Source organism: Carya illinoinensis, chromosome 10 (genome assembly GCF_018687715.1).
Source record: "Carya illinoinensis cultivar Pawnee chromosome 10, C.illinoinensisPawnee_v1, whole genome shotgun sequence".
In the NCBI taxonomy this organism is placed as follows: Eukaryota; Viridiplantae; Streptophyta; class Magnoliopsida; order Fagales; family Juglandaceae; genus Carya; species Carya illinoinensis.
The window spans coordinates 22101484-22122091 of NC_056761.1; positions in this window are offsets into that span (position 1 = coordinate 22101484).

The following is a 20608-nucleotide window of genomic DNA, read 5'->3' on the forward strand; positions in this document are numbered from 1 at the left end:
AATGCACTTATATATTATTAAACACTATATATTATATATATAGTATATATTATATTATATTTAATTAAAATATATTATACTATTGAATATTATATAGTATATGGTATAAGTTATATTATATAGTATAATTAATATAATATAGACTACTATATACATGAAACTATGCTCATGTATTTATATAACATATATATTATATGTGATATTAACTAATATATATATATATATTTAATAGTATATGTATTACATGACTTGTTTAGTATATTTTTCATATTATATTGTAGTTATAGGCTAATTAGATGACACTCTCTATTTTAGCACTATAAATGACACTATATATGCTCAATTTTAGCTTCATTATAATACACTCTAATTGCTAGTAGTATAGATAACACTATATATAATAGTAGATATCCTATTATTAAATAATATTATAATAATAATATAATATAATAAACATTATATATATATATATATGCATGTGATACATATAACCCTATGCTATGATACCATATATATGTTATATATAATAGGTTAATATATATATACTTGACTATAATACTAGATGTAATATGATATTTTACACTATATATGTTACTAAACTATATAATATATGTTTGATTATATATTATATAGTTATATTACTATGTCTCTAAACTATAGTATATTTACAAGTTATTATATTTAAAGGTATAGTGCAAAAAAAATACAATAAGCAACATTTTAATTTGACGTTTGAACGGTTTAAAATAACCGTTCAAACGTATAAGAAAACGTTCGAACGTCCATTTTCACGTTCGAACGTTTAATTAGCGGGGGAAAATTTTTGCGCTAATCTATTTGACGTTCGAACGTTCATTAAATAACCGTTCGAACATCAATGTTCTACATTTACACGACAGAACCTCACAATCTCGCACTCGTTCCAGTCGACTTCCAGTCGTTCCCACGCTCATTTTCTTCCAAGCAACGCCATTATTCTTCAATCCAGCCCTCAAATATTACTAATTTCTATCAATCTCCTATATTTTCGGATTAAGAGGTTGTTTTTACCATTTGGTGAAGAGTATTTAAGTTTTGGGCATTGGGTACGGGTGGATTTTTCGGTTTATCTCTCCAAATCAGGTATTTTCCTTAAATATATTCTCATTTTAGTTTTTATATAAGTGTTTTCGTTTGCTATAATGAGTTCGTCATATAGTTTGCTGTCTTTTGATGTAATTTAAACTGTAAATGTTGAGGTTTTCGGAGGTTGAAGACGATTGTAATCTGGAATTATTCTGTTCGAACTGTATTCGTGTGCCGTTCGAACGTATGTCCTTAGATCGAACGGTGACTAGCACTGTTTGAACATTATTGATAAAGGGTTAGAATTACATAATTAAGTTGTTTAAATGAGTGATTTATTTTATCAAATAAGGATTGAACACTTAATTATGCATCAAATTCTAATATTGAATGTCAAATTAATTGATGCCAATATTTTTTGCACATCAAAGTCTCATATTTGCGCTTGAAATATTTAAACTATAATATCATTTCATTTATATATTGTAGGGCATTTATGGAAGGAAAGAAAGAATAGGATCTATGAGGAAATAGAAGAATTGATTATGGTTTTATGGAATCTCATCTAATAGAGATCAATTGCACTTCACTCGGACAGCCAACAGCAGGAGCACGCCGAACATATCATGCTGGACGCAGCACGTTGCAGTAGAGTTGGGCTGGTTTATTTTATTTTTCACTCTCTTTTCATTGGAGACCTACGTGCAGCAAGAGATCAATAGCATCACATGGACCATAGCAGCTCACACATGCAGAAAACGTGGGACCAGCTCACACATGCAGAAAACGTGGGACCAGCTCACACATGCAGAAAACGTGGGACTAGCTCACACATGCAATAAACCTGCAGCAAGGAAACTCACACGGACGGATAGCACACACTCGGATTTCATTGGAAAGCAGCAGAACCAAGCACATGGCTGGGCGACAAATTCTCTCTTTACTTTGCTGAACATGGCCTGAACATGGTAGGATGCTGGAACTCACGGATGGAAGGGAAACAAACCAACAAACACAGCAGACAGCACGCAAGAAAGCAACAGAATCATGTGCTGGACCAAAAACAGAACCATGCACATGGTCTATAGGGCTCCAGCTCTCCTTTTTTTTTTTATTATTATTTTTTTGTTATTCTTTTGAGCTGGCTGTAAGCTTACAGACCTCATAAAACTGGGGGCTTGAAGCTTATTGGGACACTCATATTTTTTCTTTTCTTTACGTTGCAGAAGGGAGTTTTACTTTTTTTTTTCTTTCCAGTTTTTGTTTCAGGCAGGGGCTCTCTGAAGCTCTCGGTTTCTAGTTTATTTTCAGTAGCCTTTTGGCATGCTATTTTGTCTTTCGGTTCCAGACGTTGTCTTCGTTTGGACACAGCAGGTAGCTGGTTTTGTTTTTCAGGCATTAATTTCATTCTTGCTTTTTGTTTTAGACGCTAGCAGTAGATTTTCATAGCTTTCTTTTGGTTTACATTCGGCAGCACAGTAGAGTAGATTATTATCTCTTTTCTTTTTCGTGTAGCTGGAGGCAGCAGTAGAGTGAGCTTTGAGTTTATTTTCTTTCTCTTCCGTTTAGTAGCAGGCGGCTTGTTTTAGCTTTTATTCATTCCTTTTGTTTTCACTCGGCTGGTTTTTTTTATTGTATTCTGCTTTTTTTTACAGTTCCATACCTCGTTAAGGAATTCGACAACATTTGATTTTTCTTTCCTGTTAGTTGAGACCTTGGCGGCTAGTTTTCATTACTTTTTTTTTACGTTTCATGTTTTATGTTGAACGTTGTTTGGGCGGCTTGATTATAATTATTATTTTTTTCGTTCTTGTTAGTTCAAATGCAGGTCGGTGGGTTCTCTTCTTTCTATTACTTGTTTTCAATCCTTGATTTTATGGTGGTGCGGACGGACGGCATTTTATTATTTGAGGTATTGTTTTTTTTTTTTTTCGTTTAGGTAGAGATGTAGACCTTCGGCGCTGTTTTCAACCTCTTTCTTGTTTTTTTTACTTGATTAATTTTTAGTGGTTCAGACATTTGAGTAGGCGTTGGGCTCCCTCTTGTTTTTTTTTTTTTATAATTCTTCTCACAGATTTTTTTTAATAGCTTTGTTTAGATTAATTTTTGTTGCTAAAAATATCATGCGTAACTAATTTCTGAAACTTGGGTTGTGGAATGAAGCTTGATTTGTTTTGGATTCTAGATAGGTGCAATATTTTGTCGATAAATGATGATTTCTCTATATTACTAGTCGGATTTGAATTAAAAATAGATTGTAACTCTTGCTCTTGTTTTATTGTTGACGTAAGGCACAACAAAAGCTTGAAATTATCAAGGCTTCTCTCGATTGATTGTTAATGTGTATTTGGCTAGTAAAGTAGAGAATCCCTTAGAAAAAAATATTGCAAAAACTTGAGCATAAGTTTTTATCTTCCGTTTATCAATGCCTTGATTGGATTGTTAATCGAGAAAATTATCTAGAATCCGAAATAAAAAGAGTCTCATACCCAATCCAAGTGTTCGTTAATTTGTTTTTTTTTTTATTAGAATCTCTAATTTCAACTTCGATTATCTTTTCGCATTGCATTTTAATTTTATTTTCATCTCTCATACTTGATTCATTTGTTACTCACAAATCTCTTATACGCTTTGATAACCCTTTGTCTTTGTGGAATACGATCCTGGACTTATCCTTGATACAACTTGACACTTCTACACTTGGAAGCACATTCGAAACCGAGTCAGTTATGTTGGTCAGTGTTAAAATAATTAACACTTTAAATGTAGGAATTGAATTAAAAATTAATTATTTATAATCTACATTTAATAATACTTAAATACTTAAAAGATTAAAGTAATCAAATGAGAATGAATTGAATTACAAATCATCTAAGATTTAATAATACTTAAATATTTAATAGTTGAATTATTCAACTATAGGTTAATACAAATAGTTTTGTTTTAATAACACAAAAATACTTAATCTTTGAATTAATAAAATGAATTTTAAATAAAATACAAATAATCTAGATTTAATAATACTTAAATACTTAAAAGTTAAAAGTAATCAAATAAATTTGAATTAAAATATAAATTCCGAATTATAATTAATAAAATGAATGTTAATTACAATACAAATAGTTATAATTATTAACTAGAATGTTAATTACAATATAAATAGTTATAATTATTAACTAGAATGTTAATTAAAATACAAATAGTTATAATTATTAACTAGAATGTTAATTAAAATACAAATAGTTATAATTAATAAAATATTTTGGACTAAGATATAAAACAACTATCTAATTATTTAATAATATAAATATTTAATTAACATATGTTGCATTGTTTGTTTGATATATGTTAAATATTGGAATATCTTATATTGCTTGTTCGTCAAAATTAGCCTTAGACCCGTTCAAGAGTTATCAATCCGCCTTAATTGAAAGATTGATAACTCTTGAATTGTCCAGAGTGGACAGTTTGGAATTGTAAGATCATTCTCGCAAATTATCGATCTATATCTGTTATACGTCCAGCATTAAGAATTTGGCAGATTTATCCCTTGTTCTCCGGATATGCAGTTTCGATGATGTTGTATCGACGATTAACAAGTTGGTGTACACAACCAGACGAGCATATTTGGAGAACTATGGGGAGATGCTGCCGAAATTTTGTTGGGCGTGACAGATTATAGAGGATAGGTTTGCGACTATGATCTTACAATTCTGAATGGGATAAGACCAACTACCCGGTGTAAGGTGGCATACTCCTTGATTGATACATGATACATGCTTGTTTGTTGATGCACATGTGATTGTTTATAATGAAGATAGTCAGCATGGATAAGAGTTGGATGCGAGTTGGTGATCGTTTGGGTCAGAATTACAACGTATATGCTGAAGGTGTTAAGAAATTCTTAGAGTTTGCATTGGGTACATGTGATAGTGATGGACGTATTAAATGCCCATGTAAAGAATGCAGGAATTTGCGCTCTCATAAGATAGACTTGGTGAGAGAGCATCTGTTTTTGAAAGGTATTGACAAGGGTTATACTGATTGGGTCTTACACGGCGAACCATATCTAACTTCATTCGATACTCCACATGAAGAAGAAGAGATCGATGAAGATGTACAACCAGATGTTGTTGGAGATGAGTATGATGAGGATATGGAAGAAATGTTAGGTGACATCGGTGCGGGAATGTTTATGAATGAAGGTGGCACGGACACATCAAGTTCAAATGATGGGGGTCATAATACTTTTGCACGATTGTGAAATGAGTCACAACGTGAGCTATATCCAGGATGCAGAAGACACAGTAAGTTGTCATTTACCGTATGACCGCTTCACATAAAATTAATGTGCCGATTATCAATTAAGGCTGTCAATATGTTACTCGAGTTGTTTAAGGAGGCACTGCCATCAGATAATACACTTCCTCGTAACTTCTATGGAGCAAAAAAATTGAAACGAGGACTTGGATTTGATTACAACGTAATACATGCATGTAAGAATGACTGCATATTATTTTGGCAAGAGAATGAGCAGTTGAACGAATGTCCCATATGCCACGAATCAAGATGGACATCTGACAAACAAAATGTGTCGCAAAAGGTAGTACGCCACTTTGCATTGACACCTAGATTACAACGATTATATATGTCACATGCAACCGCTGCAGACATGATATGGCACTCATCAGCCAGAGTTAGAAACGACGATATTTTATCACATCCTGCTGACTCCCAGGTGTGGAAGGAATTTGATAAGGAACACGCATGGTTTGCAGAAGAACCACGTAATGTGAGACTTGGGTTGGCAACAGATGGATTTAATCCGCTTGGGAACATGAGTACTAGTCACAGTACTTGGCCAGTTGTACTTATGCCGTATGATCTACCACCGTGGAAGTGTATGAAAAATCCATATTTCATGATGAGTTTGCTCATTCCAGGTCCGAGATCACCGGGAAATGATATAGACATACACTTACAGCCATTGATTGCAGAATTGAAAGATTTGTGGGAGAATGGGGTTGTCACATTTGATTCATCAACAGGCACATCGTTCAAGATGCATGCTGCCGTTTTATGGACAATAAATGATTTTTCAGCTTATGGAAACTTGTCAGGTTGGAATACTAAGGGGAAAATGGCATGTCCAACTTGTAACAAACATACTAAATCTGAATGGCTCACTTATGGGAGGAAATTATGTTTCATGGGTCATCGTCGATTTGTACCTGGTGATCATAGATGGCGGGGAAATTCACAAATGTTTGATGGTACTGTTGAATGGGGCCAACCTCCACCATATTTGTCTGGTGAAGATTTACTTGCACAATTTGTAGATGTTGGTTGTAATGAATTTGGTAAAAAATATCGAAAGAGAAAACGAGCTAATCTGAGTTGAATTGGACTAAGAAGAGTATATTAATTTTCGATCTTCCATACTGGTCAAAGTTAAAATTATGGCACAATCTTGATGTTATGCATATTGAAAAAAATATATGCGAATCTGTATTGGGAACATTGATGTCAATTGAAGGAAAAATGAAGGATACATTAAACTCAAGGAAGAATTTGAAAAGGTTGGGAATAAGACCGGAAATGCAGTTGTAAGAAAATGGTTCGTCCGTTTACATGCCGATTGGGTGCTATACATTGTCAAGGAATGAAAGGGCTACTTTTGTGACTGGATAATGAAAATTAAATTACCGGATGGTTATGCCTCGAATTTGACAAGGTGTGTGCGAACAAATGACTGGAAAATAACTGGGTTAAAAAGTCATGATTGTCATGTCTTGTTGCAGCGTATCTTGCCTATTGGTATCCGTGGGTACTTGACTAGAGACGTGCGCGTGGCTTTGACTGAGTTGGGTTTATTTTTCAAAGACTTATGTGCACAGACATTAAATGTAGAAGCTTTGGATCGAATGGAACGAGAAATTTCCATAATATTGTGTAAGCTAGAAAGTATTTACCCACCGTCATTTTTCGATGTCATGGTTCACCTAGCAGTCCATTTGCCACGTGAGGCTCGACTTGCAGGACCAGTTCAGTATAGATGGATGTATCCCATTGAACGATTTCTTGGGAAGTTGAAACGAACAATTGGTAACAAGGCTCGCCCAGGAAGATCAATTGCAAAAGCATATATTGATGATGAGTGACATACCTTCTGTTCCAAATATTTCCACGGAGTTGACATTAGGTTTGATCTACCAGAAAGAAACTTTGACATTGACAGAGCAAGACAACGAAATGTGTTTTCCGTGTTTTCCCAACAATTACGTCCACTTGGTGCAGTGTGTGGTTATGACTTATGTGGAAGAGAGTTTGAGAAAGCTCAGTGGTACGTGCTGAACAATTGCCCTGAGATAGAGAATTACTTGAAGTAAGTATTAATCTTTTCTTAATTTAGTATTCGTTCATTTACTTTCGCAAAATTCTAAGAATATAAAATACATGTGGTAATCATCAATTTCAGTGATCATATTAACATGCTCAAGGAACTATGAGTAAATGATATAGACCAGAAACATGAAGAGGAGTTTCTGAGATGGTTTGAACAACGGGTAATGACATTACATATGCGACACTCATTCAATACAAATAGAAAATATTGATTGTTTTTTTATTGATATAATAGAAGTTTTACTTAATATGTAGGTTGTACAAATGCATGCCAATAATCCAAACGATATATCAGATGAACTATACGCATTAGCGCGTGGCCCATCGAGACGGGCTACAAGATATTCTGCATGTATTTCTCGGGGAAGTAGGTATCACACAATAGATCGAGACCATTATAGGAAAACACAAAATAGTGGTGTCCTAGTTGAGGGAAGTCATGATGGAGAAAATATTGATTTCTATGGAGTGATTGTTGATATAATTTGAATGAAATATTTGGGGGAGCTTGCAGTATATCTGTTTAAGTGTGATTGGTGGGATTTAAGCAATCCTCAAACTGGAGTCCGTGATGATGAATATTTTTTTAGTATTAATATATCAAGAAAATGGTACGAGGATGATCCATTTATTTTAGCTTCTCAAGCATCTCAAGTATTCTACTTAGATGACCCGAAGTTAGGAAATCAATGGCAAGTAGTACAAAAATATTCTCGAAGAAATATATATGATGTTATCCCTCAGGCAGAAGGGCGAAATGAAGAAGAAGATGATGCCTCTACTCAAGAAGCATACCAAGAGAGTCAGCCCGTCTTTAATTTGTTTGTGGATTTGAGCCATATGAGATGATTCCATTGAATAGAGAAGATATTGAGGCTGAAATTGTTGATGCAACACTTGAGTAAAATGTTGATTCATCTGAAGTATCTACAGATGATGAGACTAAATTGTCAAATGATACTGATACAGATAGTGATTGACGAATTATGTTTTCACATCACGTGATGATGAGCACTATTTTACTTAATGAATATTGTATCTGTTTTTTGAAATTATGCCTCCGAAGAGAAAGGAAGTTCGCAACCCATCTCCACCTGTTCCTAGCTCTCCTTCAAACTCACCATTAGAGATTGACTCTACAGAACAAGGTAAAATTCTAATAGTCATAAAAGTTATTAATTAAGATTATAATAGAAAATTGATTATAATGTTATATATCATGATGACTTCACAGTACAATCTCGTCAAGGTCGAGACACTACGAGAGGCGTGACGTTGGAAAAATATTGTAAGGTGGGTAAGATCAAAGTTAACATTCTTGATGAACATACCAGAGGCGAAGGACAACCAGCAGCTTGGCTTGCATCGCATGTGGGTCCTCTTACACGAACTTATGCACCTTTGGCAACAAGTTCATGGAAGAAAGTCCCCCAAGATGTTAAGGACCTTATTAAGAAGCGTTATTTGGTAATGTTTAATAAACGAAATTTAATTGGTAAATGATTTTATTTTACTTTAAAATTAGAATATTATAAATGATAATATCTTTGTCTAAATGTTTTTCTGTAAGGATGATTTCGAATTAAATTTTGGTCGGAGAGAGAAGCGTAAAACTGTGGAAGAGCTTATGAGTAATGCATTCCATAAGTATAAGGCGAGGTGTCATGAGCATTATAATAAGTTTGAGAATAGTGAAAAATCACGCCAACATCCTTTTCAAGATGTGCAACCTTTTGATTGGGAAAAACTTTGTGACATGTTTGAGGATCCATCATATAAGGTATAATTAATTTAATTATTTTAGTCGTCCTATTTTTAATTTTGCTTTCTAATATTTTCAATTCTTATGTGGGAGCGAAGTTCTATAAACAAAACAAATAGATCAAAATTGAAGATTACTCATCATGCAGGCTCAAGACCTTTCCACTGCCTCTCTAAGAAATTGGTATTGCTATTCTTTTATTTGTATATAGTTAACTGAATATATGAATCATAATGACTTTATATCTTAACAAATCTTTATTATAGCAAGATTCAGATGCCAATTATGATCTGACAAAATTATATGCTGCATCACATACTAATCGTAATAGAGAGTGGAATCATCCTGATGCCCGTGAAAATTATGTAAGTATTATAATTTGTTTTAAATAAATATATTTGAAAATTTATGATGATATTAACTCTTTATCTTATGTGTAGGATAAAATGATTGCCTTGCGTGCTGAATTTGCGTCAGATCAAAATTTCTCAAATAATGATGTTGAGATTTTTACACAAGTTCTAGGTGAACGTTCAGGATATTTGAGGAGTTTGGATCGCTGTGTAAAACCTTCTCCCTCTTCCTCTTCTTCCGGGTCTGCCTCTATAGCGCAAGTGAATGCGAATCGCAGAATTGAAGAATTGGTTGCAAAACAACAAGAGTTAGAGGCTTAATTGGCGAGACAAGGAGACATGGAGATGCGCCTCAAACAACATGAAGAAGAACAAGTAGAGTTCAGGAGAGATATGCAACTCCAAATGCAACAGTACAGGCCTCCAACCAACTGATGGTTTTTTACGTCTAGCTTATGACATTATCTAATTATGTATGAACAATGCTAGTCTCATGGTTATTTATTTCTTCGCACTTATTATAAAACTTTTGTGAGTAATTAAACAGTTCCTAATTTATGTTTTTCAAATATTATGGATGTCTATTTAGTTTTTTTATAATTATTGGTTTTAATAAAAATAATATCCGTTCGAACGATCGTGTCACGTTCGAACATTAATGGGTAGGTCGTTCAAACGATAATGTACCGTTCAAAAATTAATGACCAAACCGTTCAAGCGATACCAGATGCTCAAAAAAACGTTCAAACGTAGGTCATTACCATAGCGTTCGAACATTGATCAGCAACGTTCGATCTGTTCCTTTAACGTTCGAATGTAATTCTATTGAACGTTTGAATGTATCTTGATAACCGTTCAAAAGATACATTAACATTCGAACGGTAACTGAGAAGCATTCGAACGCCATTCTGGAACGAATTTTAACCTTGACAAAAAATGCATCGTTCGAACGGTATCAAACGGTCAATTTCAAAATTGTTCTAAAAGATATATTTTGGGACGAAATTGTGCTTTTCTTCCCAATATATCTTCTGGGACAGTGATGTTGGGACGACCTTGGGACGGAATTTTTTCGTCTAAAAAAATCTTTCGAAATGAAATCTATATATTTTGGGACGAAAATTTTCGTCCCAAAAAATATTTTTTGTTGTAGTGATAAATAGAACTTACCACCAGGAAATCTACTTTCAGCCACAGGGGAGAAGGAAATGAGGAGAAGAGAGAGCATCAAGACCAAGGAAAAAATCACAGCTGTGGTGTTGGAAGACTTGATCATTGTTATCTCCTATATATTTTCTTCTATTGTGACGACCCACTTTTACGTATATTTTTACTGAAGGGTTATTTTTAATTTAATTAATATATTTATTTATTTATTTTAAATTATTGCTTTTTAAATTATTTTTTTATTTATTTGATGCGGTGTTTAACTTATTTAGTCGTTTTACGGTTTTTAATCTTGTTTTCGGCGGATTTGTTTTGGTTTTCCGGATTGAGGATTGGACCTCATTTCTTCCCTCCATCTGTTCTTTTCCCTTTTCCCTTTTCCCTTTTCCCTTTTTCCCTTTTTTCTCTTTTCTTTCTTTTTTCTTTTTCTTTTTCTCTTCCTTTTTCCCTCCCCTCCCGCGCGATCCCCCCCTGTCCGTCTCTCTCTCTCTCTCTCCTCTCCCTCACGCCGTCCACGTTCAACCTCCCAGCACCACCGCTGCCGGCCGACATGGCCCACACCACCCCCACCAAAATCTTCCCCTACCTCCGGTGAACCACCCCACAAAATTCCACCACCAACGGAGCCGCCGTTTAGCCAAAAATCCACCTTCAAGCCGAGCGGTTTTTGCTCCAATCTGCCGCCGTCGCTCCACCTCCGGCCACCACCTCTTCACCACTTCATCATCGACTCCTTGCCGTCCTAACCCACCCATTTCCGGCCTCTAACAGTCACCGGAACAGCTCCCACGAGCTAATTTCCATTTTGGGCATTTCGGCCATTCCTCCGCCATTTTCGCCGCCACCCACGGCCACAGTGAAATTTCACTATTACGTTGCTTTCCTTCCGCCGTTTGCAACGCCGCGAGCTTTCTAAAAATACCATATAGCGCTGTAAGTATTTTTTAAATCGTACTTTTAGATTTAAATATATTTTGCTCATTCAATAATTATTTGTTGTTGGTTGGCTGATTCCGGACTGAGTCCGAGGAGTTCGGGGGTCGGATGGATGGAGGAGGGAGTTGCTTGTTTTATGGATTTATGGATGGTTGATTGTTTTGTGCATTGATATCGTATTTACATGGTGCATGCATGTGCATTTTAATTAAATTGAGAAAATTCTGTTTTATTGGTGTAGTGGATTTTCGGGTGCATGTTTATCATGACCCCAAGTTGGGATGGGGTATTATCCCGGTGGAGCTCCTCTGGTCATTCAGGAGCATAATAAACTAAGTGACGTCCCCTGAGTTGTCGCTGGATGACAACGGGAGCGGGGGCTAGGGGATGCTTGGCTACGAACGCGCTGGGCGCAAAACCGGGCATCGCTCTACGCACCGACTCCGTGGCCCTTCGCTGGTGAGGGCTAGAGGATGCTTGGCTACGAACGCGCGGGGCGCGGAACTGGGCATCGCTCTTTTAGGTGTCACATGCGTGGTCGTTACCTGTGGTGTGACACTGGAGCCAGAGTGTGCGGATGACCCCTAGGGGAGGTCATGGTGCATACGGATTATTTGGTTAATGGATTAAGTTTGATATGGGCCAAATGGGACTTTTGGCGTGATCTTTGGAAAGGTTATGTTTTTGGGCCAAATGAGATTTTTGGCGTGCGTGGAAAAAATATGATTTTATGGGTTTTGTACATTGGCATCATTTCATGCATATTGTTTGAGTTCTATATATTTTTATCTTGTGGTGTTTGGATTTTACTTACCTGCGGCACCATTTTTGGTACCGTAGATTTTGGTGCAGAGATCGAGGATGAGGAGGAGGATGCTGAGACCGAGGATGCGGCTCCACCGGGGTGCTGAAGTTATGTTTTGTATTTGGTTTAAAACTATATTTGTGATTTGTAATATTTATTTATGAATGTTTTGAACAGTGTTGTTTTAAACAAGAAAAAAATTCTGGTACTTAGTCATGACTTTCGTTATCTGTTGCGTATTTTTTTTTGCACATTTGTTGCTTTTACACACACTTGACACTCGTCGATAGGATGATGACACAAAAGGAGCTACTATTTTAATGTTCCACATTAGCATGCATGACTACTTATATTTTTACTTCTGCCTGCAAATCATAGTCACAAACTCTTTGTGCCTGTAAACCGATCATGATTTTTCTGTATGTAAAATAGCTAAGAATCTATACAAAACTCCACCTGTATCGCAGCTCTATATATACAGACCGCGCTAATACTTTTCTAAAGTGCAAAGGAAGATCATCCTAGAAAACATATCATTTATCATAATCAATTAATCCATTCCTAGCAAGAAAGCAATATTACTGTCCAATGTTCCTCTTTGTATTCAAATCCGATGCCAACTGCATGTACTTATCTTTCCTGGCCAATTTCTTGGTTTTTTCACTGATTCAAAATTACTTTCTAAGCGATAAACGAAATATTATCGTAAAAAAAAAATAATTAAAAATAGGGATTCGAAGGGGAAATAGTGGAATTTTTTTATTGAAAAAGATGCACATCGAGCTATATCACGGCATGCATGCCGAAAAGAGTTTTTTGAATTGCGTCCATATGTACTGTTATGATATTTGTAGCTAAAGTTATGGCAAAAATAATGAAACACACTCAAAACTGAATGCCCCAATTAAGGAAAGATCACGCTTTCCTATTATCTCTACATTGATTTGCCATCATAAGGTATTTCAATACCATCAACGTGTAATCTAACAACTCAATATTATCTAACTCTGATCTTCCTATATCATTATGGGACGTGAAATATTTTTGAAAAAAAGTATATAGCGGGGTAGAATTATATTAATATGCTCAAGTTAGTTAAAAGAAAATGATCAACTTAGTAATAGGCTAAAATGAATATGAGAGCTGTTACCTTGTGATTTGGGCTATTTATAATAGAGAGTATTCTTAGTCCATTATCATATGGTGATGTACTCAGCCAAAAAATAAGAAATGAGAAAAAGAAAAGATGGAAAAAAGAAATGAAGTCCAGTCCTCACTTCTGGAGTTCAGAAACTGATCCGATGAAAATAACTTTAAAAGCTATAAAATAAATAAAATAATTTAAACATCACATCTAACTAAAATATAATAAATAACTAGTAAATACTAACAACAAAATTTTAAATCTAAAAAGCAACTAAAATAAATTAAACAGCAATTTAAACTGAAAACAATAATTAATATTAAGAAAGTTCTACAAAATAATTTTCACAACTAAATAAGTTCAATTAAAATACAATAATTTAAAATAAAATAGCCAATCTTTTAATTAAATTAAAATACTCTTTCAGTGAAAATACACGTAAAAATAGGGTATCACATATTATACGATGACGTACTCAGCCAAAAAATAAGTACAAGGTTGATATATCTATAGTGTAATAAAGCCTCTTCAATAAAGAAAATATAATCAATATATAAATAGAAAATATTATGTCTGAAAATATTTCAAGAGTATGATCACCATAATCTTTGTAGAATATTAGGCAATATGATGGGCCCCAAGGTGGGGCCAAGTCATAAAGATCCTTTGCAAGTTTCAGAATGGACAATTACAAGATCAAGAGCTAGAAAGATGAATAAAGTTATGTAAGGATGGGTGAAATCCACTTGAAACGTGTTTAGCAAGAGCCCAACATTCAAAATGGATTTGAAAAGAGGAGATCTAGTTTTCATCCACATGATACACTACAAAAGACCCGACTTGGACCTATTTTTATTGAAGGCCTTGGACTTATTTATTTTATTAAAAGAGCTTATTTACCTAGTTTAGAATAAGTAGGCTTGAGGATGTCAGCCCACACATGTCTTATTTCTAATGAACTAGGATTTTTGGGAAGGCCTTGTATTTTGGCCAAGCGCATATTTGGTAAGTTATTATTTAAAGTAAACTAGGGTTTTAGAAGTACTGTAGCCTGACACTATTCAGGCTATAGTGCTCGCGGCTCACTTAGGGTTTTGGGGATTGTTATTTAAACCACTTGTAGCCTCATTTGAGTGGGTAAGACATTATTGAAATTGATGAATTTATTCATTGTGAGTTAAGTTTATCTCCTCTTGTTCTTGATTGAACGTTTGAACCTATCAAAGGTAAATCACAACCTTTGTGGCGTTCCTCCTTGTAATCCGGGTTCTTGAGACGGGGTATTCAATGGGTTTAGATTTTAATATAATCTAGATTCTTGAAACGGGATCTCAACGGGTCTAGATTCTCCATCCATAGACTTGATTTTGGCTTTCTTGGGTTGGTTTTCCAATATTGTTGTTGGGTCTTAAAGCGAGTCGATTGGGGTTCACATCATTTGATATTTAGAGTAAGGTTTCCAATCAGGTCTAATTCTATCTTTTTATTTATTGTATCGTTAATTCTAGGGCTTCAATGTTTTAGGATTGCCCAAAAAAAAAAAAGCACAAAAATTCATTTTTCCTAGGGCTGCCAAAATTTGCACCATCTAGGGTTTGAAATTTCTAGGGTTTCATTGATTTTCTTCTATTTTTTGTCAATTTGTATGTGTTTGAATTCAATTGTTTGATTATCACAATTGAATATTCATGTTTGTGGTTGAATTGTTGAGAAAAGAAAAGAAAACGAAAAGAAAGGAAAAGAAAAGAAAAGAAAGGAAAAGAAAAAAAAGAAAAAAAAAAAGAAAGGAAAAGAAAAAAAATTTGAAAAAAAAATTAAAAAAAAAAGAGACAGAAGGAAAGTAGAGGTAGCATATTTAGTGGTTGCTATAGTTACAATAAAAGAGAAAGAAAGAAATTTGTTGATTGGATCTTGTCCTTAAAGGGGCTGAATTACCTCTTGTTATCTGTTTCTAGTTGGTACCCTGTCTTATAGTTACCCTTTCATTCCAATAATTTCCTTGATTTTCTTGTCATTTTATTCATTCCGTGTTTCTTTTGTTCTTGTTTCTAGGACCTAATTACTAGTTGGGATAAAAACAAAGTTATATTGTCTTGATTTAGTTCAATTAGTTCTGAAAGAACTTGAGTGGGAAAACTCTTGACATAAAATCAAAGAGAGTGTGAGATCATTATCGGAAAAAGTCAATTTAGAGTGATACACGAGTAAAGTGCCATTATTTGAGTGTAAACATGTAAGGGAGAGCGTGTGAGGTATTTTTTCACTAACATTCTTTTTGTGCAGCACATACAATGTCTTATTAAAGTGACTCATAACCAAAGGAGATGTCAAATAATTCATTTGTGTTGCAAGTTATGCAACAACAACTTGAGCGGTTAAATTTGAGGTTGGAAAAAGTGAGGAATAGGATGGATTAATAAGGTGCATTGATTAGAAATCTACAAAGTGGGGGAGATAGAAGGAGACGTAAACCTAATATTGAACATGAGTATAAGAATGAGGAATATGGTGAGTCTCTTGTTGTCAGGCGTACTGTCAATACACATAGTAAGATAGATGATACAGAGAAGCAGAGAGAGAAGAACATTTTTCATACTAGATGTTACATCAACAACAAGGTATGTAGTATGATCATTGATGGGGGAAGTTGTACTAATGTTGCTAGCACTACCTTAGTTGAGAAATTGAATTTACCTACTTTGAAACACCCTAGACCATACAAGTTACAGTGGTTAAATGATTGTGGGAAGATTAGGGTAAATAAGCAAGTGTTAGTATCTTTTTCAGTTGGGAGGTACAAGGATGAGGTATTTTGTGATGTAGTGCCTATGCATGCTGGCCATATTTTGTTGGGGAGGCCGTGGCAATGTGATAGGAGACTGATCTATGATAGGTTTAGGAACATGTACGATTTTGAAAAGGATGGAAAAACAATTAAACTTACTCCTTTAACTCCAACACAGGTCCATGAGGACTAACTGAAGTTGAAAAGTGAGGTTGATCAAAAAAGAAAGAGAGAAAGTGAGATTGATCAAAAAAGAGAGGGAGAAAGTGAGATTGATCAAAAAAGAAAGAGTGAAAGTGAGATTAAGAAAAAAAGAAATAGTGAGGCCAAAACCTCAAGAGAAGGAGAGAGTGAAAAGAACAAAGAGAGTGAAGAAAAAATAGAGAGTGAAAAGAAAACAGAGAGTGAAAAGAATAAAGAGATTGAAGAAAAGAGAGAGAGAGTGAAAAGAAAAAAGAGAGTGAAAAGGAAAAAGAGAGTGAGAGAAAAAAAGAGAGTGAAAAGAAAAATGAGAATGAAAAGAAAGTAGGAGTGAGGAAAGTAAGAGAAAAACAAAGCGAGAAGTGAGTTTTTATATTAAGACGAATTTTACTACTAATAGATTTAATGAATCTTTGCCTAGTATTGTTATCTCTTTCCAGATGACTAATACAAGAGGGGAGATGAATTTAGTTGTATTTAAAAAAAATAACAATTATAAATCAAATATACAATATAAAATATAAACAAAATACGAAACAGTAATAAATATAAATAGTAAGGGTAAGAGAGAAGTAAACTCAGTATGTTAACGAGATTCGGCTCCACTGCCTACGTCCTGGCCTCAAGCTACCCCTTGAGGATCCTCAAATTCACTATTCAACCTCCTTCAGGTGGAGATAGAAACCTATTACACCTTTGAACAACACCGCTACAAATGATCCGTGGAGAACACCCTCTACACTTGCAATCACCTTACACGTGGTGATTCAACTATTCCCTGTGTAGAACACTTTCTACACGCACAAGGGTTATACACACCCTTTTACTGATACAAGAGCTGATAGTGGGTAGGTTATCAGAAAACACTCCTCAATGAGAACAATACAGCACAAATTATATCTCTCAAAATGAACAAGAATTAAGGCTCAATGCTTAGAGAAGAGATAATAAAATCTTTGAATGAATGTTGTATGCTCTTGGTGTTGTGAATGTGAAGCTCTCAAATGATCTATTTATAGGCATATGAGATTTCATATTCAAATTTAAAAAGATTCACATGTCAAAGACAACAACATCATTCACTTTTTCAAAAAATTCAAATAAAAGGTTCTTCTTTTTTAATTGTCAAAGATAACATCATTCATTTTTCAAAAACTTTAAACCTAATCTTTTAATTTTGGCATATGACAAAAGGAGCACACTTTACTTTTCAAATATTTCAAACCTAATCTTTTACTTTTTGCATATGACAAAAGGAGCACACTTTACTTTTCAAATTTTTCAAACTTAATCTTTTTACTTTTTGCATATGACAAAAGGAACATACTTTACTTTTCAAATATTTCAAACAAAAATATCTACTTTTTGCATAAGTCAAAAAAAGTATCAATCACTTTTGAAAAAAAATTCAAATAAAACATGCACATGTGAAAGATGATAATCAATCGTCTTTAATATTTTCAAAGTTCAACCCTTTAATCAAGGTATGCACATGTGAAGGATGACAATCAATCATCTTTCAAAATTTTTAAATTTAATTTTCAAAATATTCATGCACATGTAGAAAATGTATTTTAATGCTTTATGATAAAATATTAATTTTGAGCCTTAATCCTAATTTCAAATTTTTAAGAGATTTACAACATTACTCTATAATTTTAATGTGAACTTATTCCCTTCTTGCTCATGTTTTTTTCCTTGATGTACTTGACTCCATTGTGTAGACAACTTGAGCTTGAGACTTCTTTATTCTTTGAATTCATTTGTTATCATCAAAATTCATGTGTAGATATTTAATTACACAAATCTTGAAATCTTGGGTTCAACATCTTTGTTGCAGGGATCTAAGGTCGTAATTCCTAACGGAGTGTTTAGTGGATTGCCACCTATTAGAGAGATAGAGCATTACATTGATTTTATGTCAGGTGTGACAATCCCTACTCGACCTTTCTTTGAAGAACATGAGTTCATGACGCACTTGAAAGGACACTGTAAGTTGAATAAAATATATGCCAAATGGGTGCAATTCATTGAGAAATTTCCTTATGTAATCAAGTACACATAAGGTAAAGAAAATTTTGTATTTGATACTTTAGCAAAAAGGTGTGTCCTTGTCATCATTTTAGATACAAAATTATTGAGATTTGAATATAATAAGAAATTGTATGTTAATGATGATGGCTTGGCTGGTGTGCATGGAGTATGTGAGATAGTATCGTTTGCTCATCTCTATAGACTAGATTTGTACTTGTTTAGAGATAATAGATTTTTTGTACCTAATAGTTCTATGCATGAGTTGCTTGTTCTTGGAGCACATGAAGGTGCTTTGTTGGGAAATTTTGGTGTAAAGAGAACTTTAGACATGTTGCATGGCCATTGGTGGGAGTATTACTTGTCATTTATTGACTTTGCATATAATTGGAATGGTCCCTTTGGTGTAAAGAAGAGTTTAGGCGTATTGCATGAATATTTTTAGGAGTATGGTTTACCATTCATTGAGTTCGCATATAATTGGAGTGATCATTTTGATGTAAGGAAGACTTTAGATATATTTCATAAATGTTTATAGGAGTATCATTTTCCATTCATTGAATTGTTGCATGAACATTTGCGAGAGTATCATTTGTCATTATTAGAGTTTTCATATAATAAGACCATGCATACTACTATTCCTCATCCATCTTTTGAAGTTGTTTTTGGTTTTAACCCACTTATTCATTTTGATTTAATACATTTACCTGTTGATGAAAGAAGAAGCTTGGATAGACATTTCCAAATACTTAATAAAATTAATGATACTTCATATCTAGTGGATCTTCTAGGTATGTATCATATGTTTGCTATTTTCAATATTACTGATCTTTTTTCCTTTGATCCAGGTGGAGATTCGAGGTTGAATCATTTTGAGGAGAGGGGGAATGATGGCCCCAAAGTGGGGCCAAGTCGTAAAGATCCTTTGCAAGTTTCAGAATGGACAATTACAATATCAAGAGCTAGAAAGATGAAGAAAGCTATGTAAGGATGGGTGAAATCCACTTGAGACGTGTTTAGCAAGAGTCCAACATTAAAAATGGACTTGAAAATAAGAGATCTAGTTTTCATCCACATGATATACTACAAAAGACCCGACTTGGGTTTATTGTTATTGAAGGCCTTGGACTTATTTATTTTATTAAAAGAGCTTATTTACATAGTTTAGAATAAGTGGGCTTGAGGATGTCAGCCCACACATATATCTTATTTCTAATGAATTAGGGTTTTTGGGAAGGCCTTATATTTTGGCCAAGGGCATATTTGAAAAGTTATTATTTAAAGTAAACTAGAGTTTTAGAAGTATTGTAGCCCGGCACTGTTCACGCTACAGTACCCGCGGCTTACTTAGGGTTTTGGATATTGTTATTTAAACCACTTGTAGCCTCATTTGAGGGGGTAAGACATTATTGAAATTGATGAATTTATTCATTGTGAGTTGAGTTTATCTCTTCTTGTTCTTGATTGACCGTTTGAACTTATCAAAGATAAATCACAACCTTTGTAGCGTTCCTCCTTATAATCTGGGTTCTTGAGACAGGTTTTTCAATGGGTCTAGATTTTAATATAATCTAGGTTCTTGAAAAGGGATCTCAACGGGTCTAGATTCTCTATTCATAGACTTGATTTTGGCTTTCTTGTTTTTTCAATATTATTGTTGGGTTTCAAAGCAAGTCGATTGGGGTTCATATTAATATGTTTTTTTTTCTATAGAATATTAGCGATGTGTTTTATATTTTTTACGACGAATTTAAGTGATGTAAAAAATTATTTTTTTATAATGAATCTCATCTCACTCTCCAAACTTTTCCTAAGAACTATTTCATCCTTGTATTCCTGTACAAAATGCAATTAAGATGATGCAACTATATGCGAAGGGCCGACAATATTTCGAGATTGCTTCCTATGCATACATACAAAGATTATGTATGCATGTATGTATGTATGTATATGT